This window comes from Silene latifolia, chromosome Y (assembly GCF_048544455.1).
Source record: "Silene latifolia isolate original U9 population chromosome Y, ASM4854445v1, whole genome shotgun sequence".
NCBI classification, from domain to species: Eukaryota; Viridiplantae; Streptophyta; class Magnoliopsida; order Caryophyllales; family Caryophyllaceae; genus Silene; species Silene latifolia.
In genome coordinates, this window is record NC_133538.1 from 475,741,588 (window position 1) to 475,761,834 (window position 20,247).

Below are 20,247 nucleotides of genomic sequence, written 5' to 3' on the forward strand. Positions count from 1 at the left end.
ACCCTCTTTATCTTAAGTTTATGAAAGAAATTTTATCGCGTAAGAGGAATATTAATGATAGTGAGACGATAGCTTTGACTGAGGTGGGGTCAGCCCTATTTCAAAATAAGTTACCTCCTAAGGAGTCAGACCCGGGTAGTTTTTCAATTCCATGACATATAGGTACCCTTTTGATTGATAACGCGCTATGCGATCTAGGCGCTAGCGTGAGTGTCTTACCGCTGTCTCTGGCTAAGAGACTTGGTTTGACAAAGCTGAGTTGCACCAACATGACAGTCCAGATGCCCGACCGTAGTATATCACGGCCACTAGGTATAGTAGAAGACGTACCTGTGAGGATCGGGAGGTTCTTTATTCCCGTTGATTTCGTTGTTTTAGACATCCCCGAAGATGCACACACCCCTATCATTTTAGGAAGACCATTTTTGTCTACTGCCCGTGCAGTTATCGACGTCGGGGGGAAGACTTTGACCTTTCAGGTAGGGGATGAGGAGCTGATTTTTCAGCAGTCTAAGTCCCGAAAGGCTCCCATGCAAGCTCAGCCTTGCAATGCTCTCTCTTCTATTGATCCTATTATTGACACTCCAGTTGAAAATTTGGAGTATTGTGCTGCAATTGTTACCCCTCCGCCTCAAACTGAGAGCAAAAAGGAGGAAAGTTCGTCTGTTTTCCTTGCTGCAGGTACAGATGAAAGCAATGAAGGAGCTGTTAAGGGACATGGTGCGATCAATGTCAATCAAACTGGAAGTGAGGATGCTAAAGACGGTGATAGAGGAGCAAGGATGAGGAAAGTTCGTGCTTATGTGGATGTGAACTATTCCCCTCCTACCGTCTCAAATGATAATTCATGCTCATGGAAGTTGAAGAGGACAATCAACGCTGCTGAGATGATGTCCTCCAGTCAGGAGCCCACCAAGGGGCTACTGAATTGCAATGGGAATTGAGCGGGGAAATGCCCCGTGTAACACCTTGTAATAAATAATTTTTGAATTTTATGTTGAATTTGTTTTATGCTTTTATTAGGACAATTAGCTTTTAGACTGTTTTTAGCTTAGAATTAAGACTATAGACTGTTCTTATGCGTATTTGGTATTTTGGGATGTTCTTGTGCGTGTTTTTATGCAGGTTTGGGGAAGTTTTACGCATTCCGAGGGAAGAATAGACGAAATTCAAGAGCTTACGCGAGAAACGAGCTCGATCGAGTGAAAAATTGGTCGACCGAATGTTTTTTTCCAGTCGATCGAGTAAAGCAATAAAGGGGACTTCTCGATCGAGTAGAATTCTACTCGATCGAGCAACTGGATCATCAAAGTCCTCGATCGAGTGGTTTAAAACCACTCGATCGAGTGAAAATGCACAGGACGCAGGGAGTTTTACTTTAAACTTCTTATTTTTGGTTTCATATTTCATTTTCCCCTAATTTCTTTCGTCCCTCATCCCTCTTGCGATAAATTCATCCCCAAATCCCCATTTTTCTTGCCTAATTACCAAATCCGCCTCCTACAAATTGTTTCTTGCTTATTAATCTTTCAAAGCCCCTTAATTTCCCCCTTGATTGTGCTCGTTTTCATGGTTCTAAAAAGGGATTACGGCTTACGGTTTTTAGCTCAAAAAATCGCCTCTTTTGCTTGTTTATTTGAAGATTAATTGCATTTGTAGGATTTATATCATCAAGTAAGTGATTTCTACTCCCTCATTGCTTTTTAATTTCGATTATTTTCAAATTTTATGAGGTAAATTGTTCTAGGGTTTGAAATTCTGTTTAGTCGAATTTTTCGACTTAATTTGTTATTGCCTACCCGTATCTTTCTTGCTTGATGATCAATCCCACTTCCTCGCTGTTTGTTGCATGTCTTTTTCGAATTTTACATGATTTTTGCGATATGCGTTCAGGACAGTCGAAAATTTCGACTGTCATTTTGGTTACTGTTGCTGTAATTTGTCTAGTTAGCATCATTGTTGCGAAATTGCTGCTGATTGTTGAATGATATCACACCCCTGTCGATGCTTAAACATGCTTAATTTGGACCTTTACACAAAATTTGCGATTATGGCTGTTTAAGTCGAATTTTTCGACTGTCAGACGGGTTCATATGCTGCCTTGCCTTAATTAACCTCAGTTGTTGCTTACTTGCTACTGTCGTTACCTGCTATCCCGTTCCCTATCGCTGTTTGCATACTGAAATTCGAAATTTTGGAGGATTGTTGGGAATTATGTGCTGAAGGTCGAAAATTTTCGACTGTAGGGGACTTTTCTAGGTTTAACTACTTGGTTCTTGCTGTTTAGCCTCTGTTAGCCACTATTTTTCTTATCATACCCCCTGCCCTATGTTTACAGGATGGAGTCTACCTCTTTGCCTTCTACCAGCTCCACTTCTAGCCCGTCCTTGAGTGAGACGGTGGCCCCTGCTGTTGCCACCGCCTTCGCTTTAGTCACTACTGCAGCCCCAGTGTTCGTAGTTTCAGCTGCAGGTACAGTTTTTGCTCCAGCTAGCTCTGCTGCTAGCTCAGTTCAAGCTGCCACTTCCTCTACGGTCACCACCACTACTAGCACTGTTGCTAGTTCGTCTTCAGTGGTGGCCATAGCAGCCACTACTCCTACACCAGCCACTACTTTTACTCCTGTGGTGGACTCGCCAGCAGCCGCAGCTGCTTTCAGAGCAGCCCTGGTCCCTCACTCCGTCACTGCACGGGCTAATACTTCGGGTTCCAGAGGCCAGGGTCGTAGACAGTCTTGTTCTGCGCCAGCCGCAGCCACCTCTACTTCTACTGCTTCTGCTTCAGCTGCTGCTTCTACTTCTGGCACAGTCACGGTCCGAGGGGACACCTCCCTCGACCCTCACCCAGACTACCCGCAGGTACATTTTGTTAACGCTTTACATCGTAAGAAATTTTATGACCTGCTAGGATGTGTGCATGTTCCTTCCCGATTTCTAGAGAAATCGGCACTTGTGAGACTCGGCATTTACGAGTCGGTTTGTCACTTACTACGGGGCACGGGGATGGCCGGGCTCATCACTATGAGCGGCCGCACTTTTCTGGAGCTGAGCCTCGAGTTTCTCAGCTCCTTTACCTTCTCCTCAGGGGCACACGATGCTGACCCCTCTAGTTCTTCAGTGTCCTTCCGGTTGTTTAACCGGACCTTTCCGATGACCTTAGGGGAGTTTGGTAGGTTACTTGGCCTTACCTCTACGGGCGCGATTGCCGCCCCTAGGAGGGTCTTCCGTCAGCTTTGGAGGACCCTGGCCCACACCACTTTTCAGGAGCGAAAGCTCCAACAGGTCCACCTCCCCGCTGTCCGTTGTTTTCTTAGATTGATGGGGAGCACTATTTTTGGCCGAACGGAGCCGAACAACATTACAAAAACCGAGCTCTCCATCCTGGGCGGTTACCTGAACATCGACTGTGAGGGTCCTTTTACCCTCAACATAGCTTACTTGACCGCCAAGTACCTTCAGAGCCAGGGGAAGAAGGAGACGGGAACCATTGCCTGCGGTGGCATAGCCACCATTCTTGCCCGTTCTCTCATCCCCGTTTGGCCTCGTGACTTGTAGTACCTCCAGGGAGAGAGGCTACTGAGTCTGGATGCCATGCTTTCTCAGCATTGGCTGACCCCAGACTACCATACATGGAAGATTGACGGCTTCCTGTGTGTTGGCTTACCTTGTGAGACTCTCCCCCGTCTAGAGCCCCTTTCTACTGTTGCTAGCGGCGCCCGCCTGCCACCACTGCCTGACCTTCACCTTCCACGCCGACCACCTCCCACTGCACACGCCGCCAAGAAGCGGCGTCTTGAGACCGGAGAGGGGTCTACACCTTCAGGGAGCACCCAGCCTTCCACGGCTACTCCCGCTCCGACCCCTACTCCCACTACTACTACCACTCCTACTCCCACTCCCACTGACCAGATACAGACTCAGCCGAACCTACCGGCTACTTTCATACCACCTCCTCCCTTTGTGGCGCCCGCGGTCCTGGACCAAGGTGGCGCCGTTTACGGTTTGTTGCTTGAGGTTGCAGAAACTACGGGTGCAAAAATTTCATCGTAGTGCAAACCTGGCACTTGGGTGAAACCTTTAGCAACTAGTCGTGCTTTATAGATATCTTGTTGACCTTCCACATAATGCTTTATCTTGTAAAGCCATTTGCATTGAAGGGGACGAACCTTAGCAGGCAAGTCAACAAGATCCCATACGTTGTTCTCATACATGGAGTCCATCTCGGATTGCATGGCCTCAAGCCATAGCTTTGAGTCGGTACTAGTCATGGCACCTTTATAGGTTGCGGGTTCACTACTCGTTAAGAGCAGAATGTCATCTATGTTATGTTCCTCGACCATACCAATGTATCTGTCCGGAGGAATAAAGACTCTTCCCGACCTCCTAGGTTCCTCAGGAATACTAACCGCAGCCGGGATTGAAGGAACTGGTTCCTCCAATAGTTGCTCGGCATTTGGTTCTGGAATCTCCGACAGCTTGAAGGTTCTATTACTCTTCGCGTTCTCGAGAAACTCCTTCTCTAAGAATGTCGCACTAGCCGCAACAAATACACGTTGTTCGGTTGGCGAATAGAAGTAATGACCAAATGTTCCTTTAGGATAACCTATAAAGTATGTCTTGACCGATCGCGGGCCGAGCTTATCCTCATGTCTCCACTTGACATAAGCCTCGCAGCCCCAAACCCGTATAAAGGACAAGTTGGGGACCGTTCCCTTCCATAGTTCATATGGAGTCTTGTCAACAGCTTTAGACGGACTTCGGTTAAGTATTAGAGCGGTGACGAGAAGAGCATAACCCCACAATGAATCAGGCAATACGGTGTGACTCATCATGGATCGAACCATATCAAGTAGTGTTCGATTTCTCCGTTCGGACACACCATTCAATTGAGGTGTTCTAGGTGGAGTTAAGCGTAAGGCAATCCCTGATCCTTAAGGTGTTGATCAAACTCGTGTGAAAGATACTCGCCACCACGGTCTGATCGTAGTGTTTTAATCTTTCTACCCAGGTTGTTCTGTACCCGATTCTGGTATTCTTTGAATTTCTCAAAGGACTCACTTTTATGCTTCATTAAGTAGACATAGCCATATCTACTTAAATCGTCCGTGAAAGTGATAAAATACCTATAGCCTTCTCGTGCGGTGATTGACATAGGTCCACACACATCCGTATGTATGAGTCCTAATAGGTCAGCAGCGCGCATTCCAACACCTTTGAAGGAAATTCGAGTCATCTTACCAATGAGACATGATTCACACGTGCCAAATGATTGAAAATCAAAGGCCGAGATAGCTCCATTCTGTATGAGCTGTTTAACGCGTTTCTCATTAATGTGTCCCATACGGCAGTGCCATAGATAAGTTTGATCTTTGTCACCAACCTTTAACTTTTTGTTCATTACGCGCAATATTTCAGTGGTCTGATCTAAAACATAAATTCCATTCATGGAGACTGCCTTGCCATAAATCATATCGTGTAATGAGAAAATGCAGCTATTATTCTCTATTACAAATGAAAAACCAAGTTTGTCAAGTGCAAAAACTGAAATAATGTTTTTAGATAGACTGGGTACATAATAGCAGTTATATAAAAATAACTCAAATCCGCTAGGAAGCTGGATCACATATGTTCCCCTCGAGACGGCAGCCACTCGTGCTCCATCCCCGACACGCAGGTCCACCTCACCCTTTACGAGGGGTTCGATGTTTCGGAGCCCCTGCAAATGATTGCATAGATGAGAACCACAACCAGTATCTAGTACCCAAGTTCCGTAACTTGCATGGTTAATCTCAATCATATGAACAAAAGTAGAAGAAGAAAAAGACATACCAACAGGAGTAACGCGACCTGCTTTTATGTCCTCATGGTATACAGGACATGTACGCCTCCAATGCCCAGTCTTGTGGCAATGATGGCATTCCATGTTACCAGTCTTGCTCTTTGTCGCGCCTGGTGAGGTGCTCAACTCACCAGGCCCACTCTTACCCGATCCCGACTTCTTAAACTTCGACACCTACGCTAGGTCTGCCCGAGCTTTGCCCTTACCCTTGCCCTTGTTTGACACAACGAGAACATCCTGTTTCAGGCTCCCACTAAACTTCATGTCCTTCTCTGCATACGAGAAGGGAGTGTAGTGCATGAGGACTTTTCTTCAAATCATTCATATAGTAATTGGCTCTAAAGAGCGCAAAACCATCGTGGAGTGAATGAAGCATGCGGTCGATCACGATGTTCTCGCTGATCTTACAATCAAGTGCCTCCAGTTTCTCGACATTCTCAATCATGCTGAGAATGTGTGGGCTAACCGGTTGGCCCTTCCGGAGTTTCGCCTCAAAGAAGCGACATGTATGCTCATAGGTCACGATTCTCGGTGCTTTCGAGAATTCCTTAGTGAGCGTGGTGAAAATCTTGTTTGCACCTTGGGCTATGAAGCGTTTCTGCAAATTGGATTCCATTGCAAAAATGAGTACGTTCTTTATCGCACCCGCTTCCATGACGAAATCGCTATACGTGGCGATCTCGTTAGCTCGGCCGTGGGGCCTGGGTTTGGCGGGATGGGCTCTATCGGATATTTGAGCTTCCGTCGCCGATGGCAACATTCCGTAATCTTTGCCTCCCGTCCGCGCGAAGTTTGATCCATCATTCTTGATCGAGTAGATCGATTCATCCGATTCATGAAGATCCGAAGCCGGGACTCACGGTCCAATGTGGCACTTGGCATTGGGTCGTTCATACGGCCAGCCATTTTGTTATTAGCAGTTTAAATGATCGTGTTCTACACTGAAAAAGAAAGAAAAACAAAACGAAATAAGCAACTCATCGAGGTGATTTAAGTCTAATTAAAATTCATTTTAACGTGTAGACTCATTGCATTTGTATAATCGATCTACCTCAAGAATAATACAAATGATCCCAAGACTCAATTTCCGTAAATTGATAAGCCAACTGTTTGGCTAGTTCTACCGTTAGAATTCTTGGTCGATAGATTTCCGTAAATCCTATCTATAGTCCACCATAATCACAGGATCGTACGAGTGACCATAGTGTTGAGATAAAATAGGTCAATCAGTTCCAACTTACCCGACGTAAAAAGGGGTCATATTATGCCTACCGACGAAGACTATTCTCAATTTTTGGTTATACGAGGAAGATCTCATCAACTTAGTTTTAATTCATTTAAAGTGAACGAAAATCTAGCATTACGTGAATGAATTAACTTAGGTGATGGCTTATTAAATCCGTGTGACATCTGTATGTCATAGAAAACTAACGCGTAACCTCTATATGAGTCAGTTTTCATGCAAATATTAGGTGGTTTGGTTTTAGGCGGAATATGATGCAAACTATCGTTACGATGAAAAACATAAAAAAAAAAAAAAATACAAAACGTAAATAAAGATCCTAGTGTGGCCTATCCTAGTAAAATAAAACATAATACAACTTTGGAATCCACCGTTGGACCCGAGAAGCTTGTCTTGATGTTCCATCTTGATCCATGCAGCGGGAGTGAGCATCCGATCTCCAACTTTGGTCATCACAAAATTACAATTTAAAATTTACAAAATATAAACCTATTTACATTCTAAATTAAAACTGTAATTACAAGGAAAAAACCAAAACGGAGATGCGAGATCTCAAAATACAACCAAGACCATGTTCCAACATTACGGTAACACGTTCTACTAAGGCCACACTAAGTTACAACCGATTGTAAAATTAAATACGTAATAAAAAACATTCATGGCATTCAAAAGTAACGATAAATAAAAATGCATCAACTAAAACAAAATTTATCCGTGACATAATTTTGTAATTATGTTAAATTTATCCAAACCACCTTTTAACGATTAAAATTATGTGACAAAACCGCTTCTATCAACTTAATTTTAATTCATGACAATCCGTTACTTTAAATCGCTTTAAAAAAACTAAATGGTACGTGAGTGAACCGTTTCACTATCAAGCGAGTGTACAACATCCGTATAATGTACATATTATGGCGAAAACAAAAAAATACCGATTTTTTTTTTTTTATTTCGGCTGGACCGAGAGCAAGAAAGGAAAAAAAAATTCCGAAACATCAAAACCCTCGTGAAATACGATTGAACAAAACAAAACCAATTGTAATTTTGATCTAATTCGTATAAAATTAAATCGACAATTGATAAAACCTTAACATATTGCTATAAATACCGATTATAATAACAATATGCAAAAACAAAACGAAAATAAAACCAATCGTTTTATGACTGATCAGCCGTGAGCCGTATGGCACGGTTTTCAAGGTAAAAATTATCGATTCAAATCGTTTTATGAAAATCACGATGAAAAATTTACGTGGCCTCGCTCTGATACCACTTGTAGGGTAATATCCGTATAAAACCCCTTAAAATTAAGGACTATAACGCAAATTATCATGTGATTAATTGTCATAAACGAAAAACAAGAGAAACGATAAAAGAATAAGAATTAACCTTGGGTCCTATGTAAAAACGCGGCCTAAGAACAGAAATCAAAGTAGATTTCCTCCTAATTGTTGCACCCAAGATCGTCTGAGACTATGCCCCTTGTGCTAGAAATTACTCTCTAATTGCCTTGCAATATTGAGAGAGCTATTTGTGAGTTTTCTGATGTGAGATCTAGAATTTCAGAGAGAAAATGCTCCAAAACCCTAATTTTTGTGCAAATGAGAATCATTAGGTCAAAAGGAGAGAGGGACTCTCCTTTTGTTCGGCCGTGAGGTTGCTAGGGGAGGGAGTGGGCTTTCCACTTTCTCCTTATTCAACTCGTAGTCTTGCTAAATGTATATGACGGGTTTTAATTATAAATCGTCACTCGTTATCAGATATTAAAATATCGACTAATAACATGAATCAGTCGACATGTTAATACTTGTCCGACAATGACAATATTGTATAATTAATCAACTCAATATACATTAATTAAATATAACCGTTTATATTCAATTTGCGAATTAACCGCTTAATTCACCTTAGCCAGTATTATTTAATCCGTATTAAATAAATATCTCAACATCGCGTTTGACTAATTATTAGTCAATAATTCCGACTAACCGCTTAGTCATATTAGGCATCAACATGACTGTATTTTTCATACCGTCACATCTCTCAAACGTATCCTATAGGTGTGACTTTTAGGGACCAGTTGATCACCGCCATCTGTATGACAATAACGTCAAACTTATCTAGCAAGCCAACCGTTATTGATAAACGTGGACCAACTGATAATAATACAAAAGTATACCCTTTGATCCTTTTAGAGATTTATATGTCATTGCACTAACTGTGGAGGACACCAGCCCCAACAAGCTCCCAACCACCCCCCCCCCCCCCCCCATTTGTGACCAAATAGACGGACTTCTACAGATATCTTGCCTCCCTATGGAGATCGACCTGACTTCCCTAGCTATCTAGTTAGTTTAGTTAGTTTTATTTTTGACAGGTACACGACAGACGTGTCAAATTTTGGCGCCGTTGCCGGGGAGGCAATTGCCCTATCTGTTTTTTGTTTCGTTTATTTTATCCGTCTCAGGGAATCTCTATTACTTGAGGTCGTTCTTATTATTTTCTTCAGTGTTGTTTATGCCCAGGTCAGACAGGTTTGAATTAGTTTCAGCTGATTCAGAGCCAGAGAGATTATTCAGACATAGACTCCGTCTGTAGAGAAAATCACGAAAGGAAGACTTGAGTACTTTCGAGCCAGAGCTACATCACTCTCTTTTCGAAGACAGTCCGATTTCTACAGTAAAGATGCCAAAACTTTCTAGTCATTCAGTGCCTAAAGCATCCTCTATTCAGAAAGGTTTCAATCTCCAGACTGAGGATGGGAATACATTCGACATCCGTCCTTCTTATATCAATCTGGTGGAGAGAAATATTTATAGAGGTGTGGCAGGTGAAGATCCGAGGAAGCATATGGAGACCTTTACCGATTACTGTTCTACTATCCCCGCCACTAAGGGGGTAACTCAAGATAAGATCAAGGAGGTTCTATTTCCCTTCTCCTTAGCTGATTCAGCCAGGGAGTGGCTGACTGACTTGGACCGTACATCTGCTGGGGTTACAGATTGGGAGTCTCTTGCTCTTGCATTTTACAAGAGATATTTCCCTCCACAACGCACCAATCTGCTGAGGGCCAAGATTACCAGTTTTAGACAGGCTTCCGATGAAAGTTTCTATGAGGCGTGGTCACGATTCAAGAAGTTGGTGAGGTCTATTCCTCACCATGGTTTTGACCCATGATTTCTAGCTAATCAGTTCTACAATGGGTTGTATGACGACCACAGAGCCATACTTGATGCGACATCTAGTGGGAGATTCCAGGAGAATACTGATGATGATAAGGGATGGTCCCTTATCGAATAGATGGCTAATCACAGTGCTGAGTATGGAAACCCGAGGGATGGGATTAGAATAGTTCATGCAGTTGATAAGCAGGTTGTGGCTCAGCTGGAAGCCATGAATGCTAGATTTGACAAGTTGGAGTTACAAGCTGCTGGGGAGCCTCAGACGGTCCATGTTCTTACTAGAGGAAAGACCGTCACATTTGAGAGATGTGGGAGTAATGATGGCCACACTGCTGTTGGCTGTCTCGTAGAGAAGGAACAAGTCCTTGCCTTTCAGCAATATAGGCAAGGAGGAGGTTCCTATTACAATAATCAAGGGGCAGTCCATCCCAATTTGAGGTGGACTAGTCAAAATGTGCTCAATCCTACACCTCCTCCGCACCAGTAGCAACCTTATGTTCCTCCACATAAGAATCAACAAGGCTTTCAGAAGCCCCCTTCTTGTACTCCTCCTAATCACGGTACATCATCTTCCGGTGGGGTGAGTGAAATTGGTGAGCTTAAGTCCATGTTGAAAGCTTTTACAAAACAGTTTCAGCTGAGTGATCAACAGAAAGATGCGTCCATAAAGGCACTTGAAACTCAAGTTGCCCAACTAGCCATGAATCAATCCTCAAGAAAGCAGGGTCAATTACCGACTCAAAATGAGAAAAATCCACACGAGACGGTAAACTTGATAAATCTGAGAAGCGGTCGTTCTTATGAGGGACCGGAAATACAAAAATCAGACCCGAGGAGAGTTGTAACTGATGATGAACAGTGTTCTGTCGAAGAAAGTGAGCTCACGGCAAAGCAAGTGCTCGATCGACTGGTTTCCGGTGGCCGATCGAGCAGATTTGGGCAGGAAAGTGCTCGATCGAGTGGTTTTTCCACTCGATCGAGTAAACAAGAAAATGGCACTAGTCGATCGAGTAGTTTTTCTACTCGATCGAGTGAAGAGCAAAATGGAGTTGCTCGATCGAGTGAAAATTTCACTCGATCGAGTGATATTATTGAATATTCTACTCGATCGAATGGGTATATTGGTCGATCGAGTAGTTTTGATGACGGGAAGCTTATTCGAGAGCCTGCTAGTGCTCGTTTAAGCGATAAATCACCGGAAAGACCTCGTTCGAGAGGTAAGAAGTGTCCAAAGGATACAGAACTTGCTCCGGAAGATAAATTGGAAGAGAGAAACAAGGGACTCGAGATACCTATCACGGTTCCCTTCCCGAGGCGTCTGCAGAATTCTAAGGCCAATAAACAATTCGGCAAATTTGTTGAACTTCTGAAAAGCTTGGAAGTCACTGTGCCGTTCACCGAGTTACTGACAAAGGTACCCTCTTTATCTTAAGTTTATGAAAGAAATTTTATCGCGTAAGAGGAATATTAATGATGGTGAGACGGTAGCTTTGACTGAGGTGGGGTCAGCCCTATTTCAAAATAAGTTACCTCCTAAGGAGTCAGACCCGGATAGTTTTTCAATTCCATGACATATAGGTACCCTTTTGATTGATAACGCGGTATGCGATCTAGGCGCTAGCGTGAGTGTCTTACCGCTGTCTCTGGCTAAGAGACTTGGTTTGACAAAGCTGAGTTGCACCAACATGACAGTCCAGATGCCCGACCGTAGTATATCACGGCCACTAGGTATAGTAGAAGACGTACCTGTGAGGATCGGGAGGTTCTTTATTCCCGTTGATTTCGTTGTTTTAGACATCCCCGAAGATGCACACACCCCTATCATTTTAGGAAGACCATTTTTGTCTACTGCCCGTGCAGTTATCGACGTCGGGGGGAAGACTTTGACCTTTCAGGTAGGGGATGAGAAGCTGATTTTTCATCAGTCTAAGTCCCGAAAGGCTCCCATGCAAGCTCAGCCTTGCAATGCTCTCTCTTCTATTGATCCTATTATTGACACTCCAGTTGAAAATGTGGAGTATTGTGCTGCAATTGTTACCCCTCCGCCTCAGACTGAGAGCAAAAAGGAGGAAAGTTCGTCTGTTTTCCTTGCTGCAGGTACAGATGAAAGCAATGAAGGAGCTGTTAAGGGACATGGTGCGATCAATGTCAATCAAACTGGAAGTGAGGATGCTAAAGACGGTGATAGAGGAGCAAGGATGAGGAAAGTTCGTGCTTATGTGGATGTGAACTATTCCCCTCCTACCGTCTCAAATGATAATTCATGCTCATGGAAGTTGAAGAGGACAATCAACGCTGCTGAGATGATGTCCTCCAGTCAGGAGCCCACCAAGGGGCTACTGAATTGCAATGGGAATTGAGCGGGGAAATGCCCCGTGTAACACCTTGTAATAAAAAATTTTTGAATTTTATGTTGAATTTGTTTTATGCTTTTATTAGGACAATTAGCTTTTAGACTGTTTTTAGCTTAGAATTAAGACTATAGACTGTTCCTATGCATATTTGGTATTTTGGGATGTTCTTGTGCGTGTTTTTATGCAGGTTTGGAGAAGTTTTACGCATTCCGAGGGAAGAATAGACGAAATTCAAGAGCTTACGCGAGAAACGAGCTCGATCGAGTACTTTTTGTACTCGATCGAGTGAAAAATTGGTCGACCGAATGTTTTTTTCCAGTCGATCAAGTAAAGCAATAAAGGGGACTTCTCGATCAAGTAGAATTCTACTCGATCGAGCAACTGGATCATCAAAGTCCTCGATCGAGTGGTTTAAAACCACTCGATCGAGTGAAAATGCACAGGACGCAGGGAGTTTTACTTTAAACTTCTTATTTTTGGTTTCATATTTCATTTTCCCCTAATTTCTTTCGTCCCTCATCCCTCTTGCGATCAATTCATCCCCAAATCCCCATTTTTCTTGCCTAATTACCAAATCCGCCTCCTACAAATTGTTTCTTGCTTATTAATCTTTCAAAGCCCCTTAATTTCCCCCTTGATTGTGCTCGTTTTCATGGTTCTAAAAAGGGATTACGGCTTACGGTTTTTAGCTCGAAAAATCGCCTCTTTTGCTTGTTTATTTGAAGATTAATTGCATTTGTAGGATTTATATCATCAAGTAAGTGATTTCTACTCCCTCATTGCTTTTTAATTTCGATTATTTTCAAATTTTATGAGGTAAATTGTTCTAGGGTTTCGAAATTCCTGTTTAGTCGAATTTTTCGACTTAATTTGTTATTGCCTACCCGTATCTTTCTTGCTTGATGATCAATCCCACTTCCTCGCTGTTTGTTGCATGTCTTTTTCGAATTTTACATGATTTTTGCGATATGGGTTCAGGACAGTCGAAAATTTTGACTGTCATTTTGGTTACTGTTGTTGTAATTTGTCTAGTTAGCATCATTGTTGCGAAATTGCTGCTGATTGTTGAATGATATCACACCCCTGTCGATGCTTAAACATGCTTAATTTGGACCTTTACACAAAATTTGCGATTATGGCTGTTTAAGTCGAATTTTTCGACTGTCAGACGGGTTCATATGCTGCCTTGCCTTAATTAACCTCAGTTGTTGCTTACTTGCTACTGTCGTTACCTGTTATCCCGTTCCCTATCGTTGTTTGCATACTGAAATTCGAAATTTTGGAGGATTGTTGGGAATTATGTGCTGAAGGTCGAAAATTTTCGACTGTAGGGGACTTTTTTAGGTTTAACTACTTGGTTCTTGCTGTTTAGCCTCTGTTAGCCACTATTTTTCTTATCATACCCCCTGCCCTATGTTTACAGGATGGAGTCTAGCTCTTTGCCTTCTACCAGCTCCACTTCTAGCCCGTCCTTGAGTGAGACGGTGGCCCCTGCTGTTTCCACCGCCTTCGCTTTAGTCACTACTGCTGCCCCAGTGTTCGTAGTTTTAGCTGCAGGTACAGTTTTTGCTCCAGCTAGCTCTGCTGCTAGCTCAGTTCAGGCTGCCACTTCCTCTACGGTCACCACCACTACTAGCACTGCTGCTAGTTCGTCTTCAGTGGTGGCCATAGCAGCCACTACTCCTACACCAGCCACTACTTTTACTCTTGTGGTGGACTACTTGAACTGCACTGCTTCAGAGCGACCCGGTCCCTCACTCCGTCCGCACGGGCTACTACTTCGGGTTCCGAGGCGGGGTTGTAGGCGATCTTGTTCTGCGCCAAATTTGACCACCTCTACTTCTCTATCGCTTTCGTTTACCGCCGCTTACTTTGCACATCACGGTCCGAGGGGACACCTCCTCGACCCTCACCAGACTACCCGCAGTACATTTTCTTAACGCTTTACATCATAAGAAATTTTATGACACGCTTTAGGTCTTTGTGTGCATGTTCCTTCCCGATTTCTAGAGAAATCGGCACTTGTGAGACTCGGCATTTACGAGTCGGTTTGTGACTTACTACGGGGCACGGGGATGGCCGGGCTCATCACTATGAGCGACCGCACTTTTCTGGAGCTGAGCCTCGAGTTTCTCAGCTCCTTTACCTTCTCCTCAGGGGCACACGATGCTGACCCCTCTAGTTCTTCAGTGTCCTTCCGATTGTTTAACCGGACCTTTCCGATGACCTTAGGGGTGTTTGGTAGGTTACTTGGCCTTACCTCTACGGGCGCGATTGCCGCCCCTAGGAGGGTCTTCCGTCAGCTTTGGAGGACCCTGGCCCACACCACTTTTCAGGAGCGAACGCTCCAATAGGTCCACCTCCCCGCTGTCCGTTGTTTTCTTAGATTGATGGGGAGCACAATTTTTGGCCGAACGGAGCCGAACAACATCACAAAAACCGAGCTCTCCATCCTGGGCGGTTACCTGAACATCGATTGTGAGGGTCCTTTTACCCTCAACATAGCTTACTTGACCGCCAAGTACCTTCAGAGCCAGGGGAAGAAGGAGACGGGAACCATTGCCTACGGTGGCATAGCCACCATTCTTGCCCGTTCCCTCTTCCCCGTTTGGCCTCGTGACTTGTAGTACCTCCAGGGAGAGAGGCTACTGAGTCTGGATGCCATGCTTTCTCAGCATTGGCTGACCCCAGACTACCATACATGGAAGATTGACGGGCTTCCTGTCTGTTGACTTACCTTGTGAGACTCTCCCCCGTCTAGAGCCCCTTTCTAATGTTGCTAGGGGCGCCCGCCTGCCACCACTGCCTGACCTTCACCTTCCACGCCGACCACCTCCCACTGCACCCGCCGCCAAGAAGCGGCGTCTTGAGACCGGAGAGGGGTCTACACCTTCAGGGAGCACCCAGCCTTCCACGGCTACTCCCGCTCCGACCCCTACTCCCACTACTACTACCACTCCTACTCCCACTCCCACTGACCAGATACAGACTCAGCCGAACCTACCGGCTACTTTCATACCACCTCCTCTTTTTGTGGCACCCGCGGTCCTGGACCAAGGTGGCGCCGTTTACGGTTTGTTGCTTGAGGTTGCAGAGCGTCAGGCTCGTATGGAGAGGGACTTGGCTCTTGCCTTACACCCTCTGTACGAGTACCACTTGCGGTGACACCGTTCGATCCCAGAGGGTTGGCCACACCCTTCCTTCTTCCGGTACCCACCTGAGGGGTACCCGGTGTCTGACGAGGAGGAGGACGAGGACCCAGAGGTGGCAGTGGAGAGAGCTCGCGCTGAGGAGCAGAGGAGGAGAGAGGAGGAGAGAGATCCTGAGTTCAGGGTGGAGGACATCCGTGATGATGACGCAACGGAACGACGACGACGAGTAGTTATCTTGGTCTACTCACTTCCCGGTTTTTTGGTTTGGGAAGTTCGTATTTTGTATGTATCTCTTACTCTTTTACTTTGTCTCCTTTTCATTTATTGCTTTTATTTTCTTTTGGTTGTATATTCCCATTTCCCCTGTATATATCTGCTGGTGTATGCTGGAGGACAACGAGGGCGTTGTCCGTTTTGGTTTGGGGAGGGTATTGCATCCTTTTGAGTCTGCATTTGCATTTGTTTCTGCATTCACGTTTATTTTCCAGCTTTGCATTGTTGTTTATTTCATTTAAAAAAAAAAATCAAAATTCCAAAAAAATTAGAAATTTCAAAAAATCAGAAAAAAATCACGTTTACTTTTGCATATAGGTTGAGTCGGAACGGTAGATTTCCGTGATGATAATGCACTGTAACTTGTCATTTTACTTGAGCCTTGCACTTCTTTTGATAGTTATTAGCTTTGTCTTACGCATAGTCTACGAGTTTCTGTTCAATTATAGCTGACTGTTTAGACTTGACCTGATAAATTGGCAAACTACTTGATAAATTCTGAGTTTTAGAGCCATAACTGGTGACATTCATGACCAGTTCATTAGGAATTGAGAGTAGTACTCCTTGCATAGCATGTTCATCTTTTTTGCACTTTTATGACATTCAATTTCTTGTCAAATGCACATATTCGGGTTTGTGGTTGGTGTCACATGCAGGGAGGTGCTTGCAAATTTTCCTTTCTTTATATTTTTCACCTATTTAGCTCCACATTAGCCAAATTTGCCTTTTTGACCCATTAGCTACATTCCAAATTAAGCCTGCCTAGTCAAGCTAGTTAGTATGATCTTTTGGGTATGAGTTTTTCGGTTGCATTTTGGCCCGTATTTCTTTGTTTGGAGTTGTTGGAAATAGAGGAAGGAGGAAAAAGAAAAAAGGAATTGAAAAAGAAAAAAAAAAAGAAAAGACGTGAAAGAAGTGAAAAAGAAAAAAAAATGAAAAATGAAAAAAAAAGAAAAGAAAAAAGCTGGAACGTGAGAAAGAAAAGAAAGAGAAAGAATGTTTGAAAAAAATTGATTTGTTTCAGTTAGTTATTTCAAACGGTGTTTAAAAAAGGAAAGTTTGTGACCGTCTGACTCCTCCATTATTATTCTATATTTTTAAGGAGATTATGTTTGGGTTTAGTGAGTTTTGTGCCAAATGAGGGGCACTTGTACTTAGTTTTTCAGTCAGTTGAGATTCGAATGGTTTTATTATGGTCCTGTTAGGAACTAGCTTGACGCTTTTACCTCCACATTTCCATAACATGTTTTGCCTTTCTCACCTGAACCTCACTATTCCCAAATTATTTGTAAGCCCTCGGCTGTGACGGACATTATTGGTTGGAGTGTGTGCATTAGTACTTGAATTGTCTTTCATTTTTGTTGCATGCATGCTATGTAGGTCGCAGTTAGGTGAGTGACTGTCTTTTCTTCTCTCTTTTACATATAACATTCACCCTTTGCTTCATGAGAGAAGAGTGACCACGAGAGAGTCCGATTTTCTTGGTCTTGCAAGGTCGATAGGTTGGCTATATTTCTGAACAGCTTATAACTCGTTTGCGTATTGACTGCTTAGCTTTAACTGTTAGTTTTTGTTGCATTAAATTGGTTTAATTAGACAAGTTAAGCTAGCTCTGAGTTATCATTTCCGTTCCATTAGTTGCATTTTAGTTTACTCGAGGACGAGTAAAGGTTCGGTTTGGGGAGATTTGATACGTGCTTTTTATATAGTCTTTTTAGCCTATTTCTGCACGTATTTCTATGCATTTTTATACTGTTTTTATAGTATTTTGCCCCGAATTGGCTACTTTGGTTCGTTTTGTCCATTTTGTAGAAATGAACGCGAAAGTAGTGGAATCGTACTCTTTTTCGTCCTTTTCGCATGCATTTAGGGGAGACGGGATTTTTCCAGAGTGAGATACTACGTTGGGAAGCGTGTTGGCACGAATTACGAGGCATTCAGGCGCGGACTTGATCTGATTGGAAGTTAAAGACCTCGATCGAGTAGTTTTACCACTCGATCGAGTGGTTTTTACGTCCCAAGGTGGTCGATCGAGTAGAATTCTACTCGATCCTTAGCTGTAGAAAGATGAGTTACTCGATCGAGTAACTTTCTACTCGATCGAGTAGAGGCTGTTGAGGTTTTGCTCGATCGAGTGGTTCGATCGAGTGGTTTTGCTGTTATGGGCTTCTAAACAGCCTGTGTGAGTGTTTATTTCGCTAAACTTAATTACTTTGCTATTTAAGCACGCTTTACTAGGTCATTAGGATCTATTTTTTCGTTATCAAAACTTTCTACTGTAAACTTTGTTACGTTGCTTTTCTCTTCACTGTAACCTTGCTCTCGGATTGTTTTCACTCGAATTTTGTGTTCTTTACGCCGAATTCGCTTGATTGTAATTCTTTTCTCTTCCCTTAATAATAGTTAATCATTTGTTGCTTTAATCATTTTTTCTATTTCGATTATTCTTCTGCCCTAATTTCTCTTTTATGCAATTTTATTGTTATTTCATAATGTTTACTGCTGGGAATTTATCTGCTGTTAGTTTAATTAGTAACATGAGTAGCTAAACCCCTTTCATGTTGGGATTAGGGGATCTGCGGTAGGAATGTGGCGATGTAGTAATTGAATTAGATGAATTAATTACAAGACTCTGTCACCATAGCAATTTAATTGTATTTTATCGACTTAGTTGAGTGCACACTTCTGAGTTATCCTTTAATCTGGCTAAAATTAATCCTAGATCGAAAGATTGGACTAAATAGGCCTGCTATGAACAGTAGACTACCCTGATGAGAATGAAAGTTAAGTTAGTGGTATTTTAGGATAGAAAGTGGACCGAAAGGACCTTTCAACTTCCGTCTTACATTAATTCGTCTGAGTCATTTACAGCTGAGTCACTGGACTACCGTAGTGAACCGAAATCCTGACGTGTCCCTCTCTATCTGATAGTTTTCTCCTTAATTCTTGCCTTTATCGCTCTTGCTCTTTATTTCTCTTTCCCTCAAAACTCGTAGTTTAGATAACAATTCAAACAACCCCCCCCCCCCCATTTGTGACCAAATAGACGGACTTCTATAGATATCTTGCCTCCCTGTGGAGATCGACCTGGCTTCCCTAGCTATCTAGTTAGTTTAGTTAGTTTTATTTTTGACAGGTACACGACAGACGTGTCATCTTTATCGCTTAAAAACCCTGAGGCACTCTTCCATTTCAACCATCCTGTTTTAATTCTGTGAGCCACATATCCGTCTAACTCTCCATCTTTTTGAATAATAGATCCTAGATATCTGAAGATATCTGACCCCTTAACAACATTCCCATCGAAAATAATACTCCCGGCCTCTGTCGATCTCAACCCCGCCACTTAAGTGAACTGACACCTCAAATACTCAGTCTTACTCCTGCTCAGCCTAAACCCACGAGTCTCTAAAGTCTGCTACACAATTCCAACTTTCTCTACACCCCCCTTTCGTCTCATCAATCAACACAATATCATCAGCAAACATCATACACCAAGGGATATCGTCCTGAATATCCCTTGTCAACTCATCCATAACTATAGCAAAGAGAAAAGGACTTAGTGCGGAACCTTGATGCACCCCGATGGTAATGGGAAATTCATCCGTTCTCCCAACATTAGTGCGAACACTTGCACTAGCCCCCTCATACATGTCCTTTATGAGGTCAATATATTTTCGAGACACACCCTTTCTCGCAAAAGCCCACCAAAGTACTTCTCTTGGTACCCTATCATATGCCTTTTCCAAGTCAATAAAAACCATATGCAAGTCCTTCTTCTTGTCCCGATGGTGTTCCATCAACTGTCTCATGATAAAAATCGCATCCATAGTCGATCTCCCGGGCATAAATCCAAATTGGTTATCCGAGATGTATACACATCTCCTAAGCCTTTGCTCGATTATCCGCTCCCATAACTTCATCGTATGACTCTTACGTTTAATTCCCTGATAATTGGAACACTCTTGAACATCACCTTTGCTCTTGTACAAAGGGACAAGAGTGCTTCTCCTCCAAGCTGATGGCATCTTATTACTCCACCAAATCTTGTTGAAGAGCATGGTTACCCATTCGATACCTTTCTCCCCGAAGCACCTCCAAACTTCTATGGGTATACCATCCGGTCCCTTTACTTTCTTTGACCTCATTTTCCTTAACGCCTATCTAACTTCACTCATTTGTATTCTACGCACAAATTCCCG

General features: G+C 43.2%; 1 non-coding gene across 1 annotated transcript; it reads right to left on the minus strand.

Moving 5' to 3' along the window:
* Positions 1-10,144: 10,144 nt before the first annotated feature.
* LOC141636579 (small nucleolar RNA R71) lies at positions 10,145-10,251 on the minus strand. The gene has a single exon (XR_012541185.1). It is a non-coding gene; the product is annotated as a small nucleolar RNA R71 (small nucleolar RNA).
* Positions 10,252-20,247: the final 9,996 nt, after the last annotated feature.